Genomic DNA, 7,710 nt, shown 5'->3' on the forward strand with positions numbered 1-7,710 from the left:
CCAAAAAAACCCTGCCAGACAACCCGCCAACCAATAGCGGCCCAATCCTGCCCCCCACCAGAGCCAATCAGAGCACCCTGCTATTGCTCGTTACTCATAGCCACAAAAACCCCAGGCCCCAGGAAGTCAGTGCGACTTCTCTGGCCCCTTTCCTGGACCGTAGAACCTCGCCCGGGAGCTGAATAAACTGACATTTATTTTTCTTATACTGGCCTCAGTTTCCTCATTTTAAACTCGGCAATAACCCTTACATACACTAACGTTGATTTGCTAATAAAAAACAAGTGAATATTTTGTGATTAATTTTCACACCTTATTCACGTTGAAATAGTTATAAACACATCAGAGATATTAAGAAATGAATGAAAGAAAACAAAGGAAAATGTAATATATGAATCTAAAAATATGTAAATTTTTGTATATAAAATAAAAGATCTCTATAACTTCATTTTATAAATTAATTTGTGACTTGATAAAGGCAGTTGACATATGTACTTTGTCATCTTAGCCTTTTCCTTCTATTTGTATTATTTCTCTTTACCCCGTTCTATTCTTCCTGTTTCTTTTACTATTTAATAACTATAATCCATTATTATAATAATGACAGCAATCCTTCAATGATTTGCTCAATATTTACTGTAAGCCTGGAATTGCTCTAAGCTAATGGCCTTAGAACATTTTATTTAATTCTCAAAATAAACTTATGAGGTAAGAATTATTATTTTAATTTTCCACTGAAGTATCAGTCTAAAATAATCTAAATGGCTTTTCCAAGGTCACATAGTTTAAAAATACTGGGTTGGTTTTGATATCTAATTCTATCTGATTCCAGAGATCATGTTCTTAACTGCTTCACTATTCTGCCTTCATCTGACAAAATAGTTTAATTAAGGCCAAAAATGAACCAATGAATAGAGACAGTGAATGCACTCAAGCGTACAGCAAGGAAAAAAGAAATAATACTTTAAAATTAACTTGTGAGTTTTCTGTCTTGTTTGTTCATTTAATTTTTTCTTTATTTGCAGGCTTATCACCTCAGACATGAGGGGAAGTGTTAGAACAACAACATCAACAAAATGTTCTTACGTTAGGAAAAATATCTCTCTGGCAAACCAGAGAGGAATTAGATGGAGAAAGAACATGCAAAGCTGTTGTTTGTGCCCTTTTAATGAACCCAGCACTTCCTATTTCCTTGCATCACAGCTCAGGTTTTGGAATGGAAAGACTCTTAGCAGAAAACACAACATAATTTGAAAGATTCCAAAAACATCATGCTAGTGTGCTACTGGTCATTGACTATTGGGGTTGGTGGGGTAATAGTCAATGATCCCATGCATTTCATATCCTGCCATATCCAATATGGCAGACACACTCCCATAATAAGATAGTCATCACTGGTGGAGACCCAGGAAAGAAGCTATCCTGTACACCACACTACGGTGAGAAGAAAGTGACCAGATTCTTCTGCCTACCTGGAAATGCTTATGGACAAGTATGAAGAAGAAGCCTGGGTAGAGCCCCGAATGTTGCAGTTCAGGTGTATTCTACAGCTCCAGAGTGTGGCAAATATCAACTTTATAAAATCCAAAGAAATACAGAGAACCAGTAATACCACAGAACACACCAGCACAGAATATTCAAGAGCAGACCAGATAAGCCACTCATTGGCGGACAGCTAAAAGCATGCAGTAAAAGACCAGAACTATGAAGAATCCCAATATAAGCATAAATTACTTTGTTCCTGAAGGCAGATAACATCACGAAAGAGAGAGAGAGGAGACAGGGCCATTTGAGAGAGGACAGAGAAAGCTCTGACAGAAAGTAGGAACTTTAAAAATAATGTATTATTTACCCTAATACCTGAATTAATCCAGACTCCTTTAAAGAGGAAACAAGCGAGTTATCTTTAATTCACTGGTACCCTTCTTCTCCCATGGGTCCATAAGTAACACACTGCTTCTGTTATTTCATGTATTTTGGGGGGCTGCCTCTTTTGCATCTTGCCTGACCAGGAACTGAACCTAACTGCCATCCCAGTTGGGGTCCTCTTAGAGAGGGCTGTCTTCCTAGGAACAAACTGGATTCAGGTCAGACAAGAGTTACAAGGACTTCTGCCAGTATTAACAAGTTTCCTGTGAGAGGACACCTGTGAAAAGCTTATTGTAAACAACGGAAACCAAATTCCTTAGATTCCTTGTCACAGCAGGGCTACAGCTTATGACAACTCTCTGGAGAGAAACCCTGAGACAAAAAAAAAAAAAAAAAAAAAAAAAAAAAAAAAATTTAAAAATACTTGCAGAAAAAAAAAAAAAAAAAAAAAAAGGAAGGTAAGTAGTTCTGTATATTTCGTATATTTCGGTAGTATTGCATTCATCTTGACAAATCTGACTACCAAGAAAACAGCCACCATTCCTACTAGCTTAATATTCTAAACACGAGACTAATTCACTTAACCTTAATAAATAGTGGGCCATTATTATTTAAAATAATTATCTGTGTTCCTCTTTAACAAGAGTAAAGCAAAAAGTCAATTCAATAATCAAATTAATCAATAAAATAAGAAGTACAGCCATTTTGACTCATCTACATAAAATGACTAAGATCATTTTTTATTCTGACTATTCATTTTCAAGCATAATATTCTAAAATGGGCATATGTCTAATGATATAAAGTAAAAATGTCAATCATCCAAGGAATAAGACCCTTTCTTTCTCCAAAGGTTTTTTTTACCTCTTCACTGCTTATTAAACTTTTCATCAGAGGAAGGAAAAAAAAAAAAGAGATTAAACTGTAGCAGGTGACATGATAAAATCAATCAAATGAGTGAGTTACTTCCACACTTTCTATTTAAAAAATTAAAGAAATCAGAGACTTACAGAAATTCATGTACAGAGCCTTCTCTAATTAGCACTTAGGGTGTATCAATTTATAAACAATGCAGTCCTGTAGATAATATCTCTTGAATAATATTCCAAGTCGAATGGTTAAACAGATTTTATATGTAGAAAAGAGAAAAAATTAATTGAGACAATGCATTGGATAAAATTATGCTTGCCATTGAAGGACAGCTCAAATGTGGCATCACAAAAAATAAGAACATTTATACCACCAGAAACACTCATGGAGGTGTTGGTACAAGGAGTTTGTTAAACACATATTAAATATCATCTAAACAAAACTAAGAAAGATAGATTAAGAAAACATTCTCTAATTCATTAAGAATTCATCTTAGCTGACATATTATCCCTGCCTTCTTTCTTAAAATCTATCCCTATTATTATGACAAAACCATAGTTAATAATCAATTTTGAAAATAAATGAAAGAAAAATTGAAAGCAAAACAACCACTCAATGTGATTCTCCACTGCCCAGGCACTGCATCTGTCAGACTCAGCTCTTTTCCATCCTCTCCACTCATCTCTCTGTGGTACTGAGAACTAAAAATGAAATAAAGGCAAATAGCAAGAAGTCTTCGGCCTGTTATTATTCCACTTCATCAGAATTGCCAGAGGCCTTATAGTTTATATACCACGATTGTGAGAACAAGTGTGGGGATGGGATGCAGTGAGGTACTATAAAAATATATCTTCTTATATAAAAGAGAATTAAACATGTTGTTATTTTTTGTCTTGATGATCAGGGAAGTATAGGTTTCTGAATGTATACAGAAATTTTGAATTCTAGTAGCAGTGTGGAACACACGCACTAAAGATTGTTACCTAAATCCTGAAGAAAACTCACTTTGTAATGAATTGTTGGGCTTTCTATCATTGTCAATAACAAACCTGATATATAAACTTTGAATGCAAATGTCCCAATTTGTGCAAAGATCCTGAAATTAATTCTTGAACTAGCAGCAGATTTGAAGAGTTTACTCACACCTTTCATATTGAACCAAAAACCCGAAAGCAAAATTGTCCCACAGGTGTCTAGTAGCCCCAAGTTTGTGATAATATGTTTACCCCACGTGAAATTTCATTCTGGGGGAAAAAAATTCAAAATTCTGCTTCTCTAATTTTCTACAGACTAAAATTCTAAAAAAAGCTCATAATCAAGGATTACTAAAAATTAAAAAAAATGAGCTACTATGAATCAAAGTCAATATAAACAGCAAATGTCTTTGAACCACAAAATATTTTATATATTAGAATTATTTGATACCTAATATAGAATAATATGTTTGAAATAGACAGTATGGTTAATTTCACAAAAAAGAGTATTCATCATGAAATTGTTTTCAGACAACAAAGAATTTTCAAAGGAAAATATGTCTTTTATTCTTAAAAACTGAATCATAGAATTTTTTCTCAGCAGCTGATTAGAGAATCATGAGATAATTAGTGGACTAAAATTAGATCTGTAGATAATAATCGTTGAAAAGAGTGATTCAAAAAGTTAAACATTTGAAAGAAAATGTAAGTAATATATAGTTAAAATGAAAAGTTCCAACATATGTCTACTTTAAATTCCAAGATGATGAGTTACAGAATATTTTGGAGAAATTAGATATACAAAAATACTAACTACAAATTTTAGAGTTGTTGAAAGAGTGACCCCAAAGATTCAGGAAGTTCAATATATGCTAAGCAGGCTAAGTAAAATAAAAAAATTAATCTAAATATATGTAAATTAGAGTGAAATACCACATCACCAGGGACACCGACAATGTTTTAAGCAGATAGAAAGGACAGATAGTTTACAAATCAGTGGTTGACAGGATACTTATCTGAAGCAACAAAAATAAATATCTTAAGAGGGTAAAAGAAACAGGTGTCAGCTGAGGACTGGGTATATAGCAGATATAACCTTATTAATATGTGTAGTAAATACTAATTTCTATTTTATATTGCTAGTATATAAAGCATACTAGTATATTTATTTACTAATATATATATTTGGTATATATTTATATAATAGTATATTTCTATTTTATATACTATATAAAGTAGAAAGCAAATATGGTTTTAAAAAAACTTTAAAAAAGCTATTACTAACATATTTTTGCTAAACCAACTTCTAACTTCTAACTTCTCAGACAAGACGAGAAATTATCCTAGAAGTAAATACTAAAATGGAAACAAATAAGCAAAGAGATAATGAAATGGTTAATGGGTAGATAGATTTGAATAAGCAGTATCTGTATTAAATGTTATGCAGGTAATTTCTAAATTAAGGTGTTAAGTAGAAATTAGCTTTAAAACACTGGAGATTCTTAGGTTATTAAGAAGGAACAGAACTATCAGAATTAAGTGTTCTAGTGTCCTTGTATACAGCAGGAGAGAGATTAAAATATTGCATTGCATTTAATAACTTAAGTTTGCAATTAAAAGAACTTAATAGTAAACATACAAAGAACATGAAATAATGTTCTAAATAGCAAAAGAGAAAATACTTAGTAAGAAAAAAAAACAGAAAAACTAACAAATAGAAAAACTCATCAAATAAGCAAGCCAGGAAGGAAAAGAAATATTTAAATTGAGACAAATAGAAATTTAACATTAAAAATCAGGGCAAATATATCCTAATAAACAGAAGTAACCAAATACAAAGTCAGAGCTTCTAGAACTGCATATAAAATTGTATTTTGTGTCATATGAAAGGAGAGAAGGTTAGCATTCCCCTTGACAAGGCCGGAAGAGGCCCTTGGGTCTATCTTGCGTCTTGGATACGGTCTAGCTTAAGAAAAAACACTTAACCTCTCTGAGCTTCAATTTTTTCTCTACTTTAGCTGTTTCAGTACTTCAAGTACCAAACAAGGTAATTCACTTAAAAATAAAAAAATAAAAAGAGCTCTGAAAATATAAAGAATCACTCTTATGATATATTCTCTAGAGATAAGTATTTTCCTACTATATAAACACAAATGCACTAACAGTTTCTACAGTAAAAACACACATATGAATTAATAGATGTATAACCAGTATACTGTAACTAACTGCAGTTTGAATTATTTGACAAGATAATAAAATTTCCATAATGCATCTCTAAATTAATTAATTAAATGCTTACAAGTGCTATTTCCATCTAAAATATAAAGATGGGCCAAACACAGAGGATAGCAAAGCTTTTCTGTGAAGGGTCAAGTGGTAAATGTTTTTCACTTTATGGGCCAAATGGTTTCAGCAGCGACTTTTCAACTTGGTTACTGGAGTGTGAAAGCAGACATAGACCATATACAAATGTGAATGAGCATGGCTATGTGTCAATAATATTTCATTTAAAAACACAGGAGGTGGGCCAAAGTTGGCCAGTAGGCCATCGTTCACAACCTATAACCTAAGATATAGGAACAAATTTTCAAAATAATGGTGAGAAAACATATAAAAAGTCAATATTGGCCAAAAGAAATATCAAGATAGAGACAAAGGGATCAATTCATATAATAAAATTTTAAATCCACCAGGAAGATACATCCATATACTTGAACATATCTAATAGATGAGCCTTAAATCACATATTTCAATAATTTAAATGATACACATTATTACATACTTTAACATCTCTAAAGTAAGGATGAATTTCAACATCTATGGAATTTCATAGTTGCTGGTGACCAGGCAGCAATCATGACAAAGATGTCATTGTTAGACTGTGTATAAACATGTGAATCAGTGTAGTAGTCTGTTTTCGTGCTGCTGATAAAGACAAACCTGAGACTGGGCAATTTACAAAAGAAAGAGGTTTAATGGACATACAGTTCCACGTGGCTAGGGAGGCCTCACATTCATGGCGGAATGTGAAAGTCACATCTCACATGGCGGCAGAGAAGAGAAAAGAGCTGGTGCAGGGAAACTCCCCTTATAAACAACCATCAGATCTTGTGAGATTTATTCACTATTACAAGAACAGCACAGGAAAGACTCTGCCCCATGACTCAATTACCTCCCACCGGGTCCCTCCCACAACATGTGGGAATTCAAGATGGGATTTGGGTAAGGACACAACCAAATCTCATGTTATCACATTTTAAAACCAATCATGCCTTACCAATAGTTTTCCAAAGTCTTAATCCACTTTAGCATTAACTCAAAAGGCCACAATCCAAAGTTTCATCTGAGACAAGAAAGTCCCTTCTGTCTATGAGCCTTTAAAATCAAAAGCAAGTTAGTTCATCCTAGATACAATGGGAGTACAGTCATTGGGTAAATACAACCATTCCAAATGGGAGAAATTGGCCAAAACAAAAGGGACTGCAGGCACCACGCAAATCTGAAATCCAGCAAGACAGTCAGATCTTAAAGTTCCAAATAATCGCCTTTGACTCCATATCTTACATCCAGGTCATGCTGATGCAGGAGGTGGGTTCCCATGGGCTTGAGCAGCTCAGCCCATGAAGCTTTGTAGGGTACAGCCTCCTTCCCAGCTGCTTTTATGGGCTGGTGTTGAGTGTCTGAGGCTTTTCCAGGCATATGGTGCAAATTGTCAGTGGATCTACAATTCTGGGGTCTGGAGGATGGTGGCCCTCTTCTCAGAGCTCCACTAGGCAGTGACCCAGTAGGGATTCTGTGTGGGGCTACAACCCCAGATTTCCTTCCACACAGCCCTAGTAGAGGTTCTTCATCAGGGCCCTGCCCCTGCAGCAATCATCTACCTGGGCATCATACATCCTCTGCAATCCAGGTGGAGGTTCCCAAACCCCAATTCTGGATTTCTGTGCATCTGCAAGTTCAACACCATGTGGAAGCGGCCAATGCTTGGGGTTTACACTC

General features: G+C 34.4%; 1 non-coding gene across 1 annotated transcript; it reads left to right on the forward strand.

Moving 5' to 3' along the window:
- The first annotated feature begins 5,587 nt into the window (after nt 1-5,587).
- Nucleotides 5,588-5,718, forward strand: LOC119473869. Its single transcript, XR_005203119.1, has one exon. It is a non-coding gene; the product is annotated as a U6atac minor spliceosomal RNA (small nuclear RNA).
- The last annotated feature ends 1,992 nt before the right edge of the window (nt 5,719-7,710 follow it).

This window comes from Cebus imitator, unplaced genomic scaffold, assembly GCF_001604975.1.
Source record: "Cebus imitator isolate Cc_AM_T3 unplaced genomic scaffold, Cebus_imitator-1.0 Scaffold190, whole genome shotgun sequence".
NCBI classification, from domain to species: Eukaryota; Metazoa; Chordata; class Mammalia; order Primates; family Cebidae; genus Cebus; species Cebus imitator.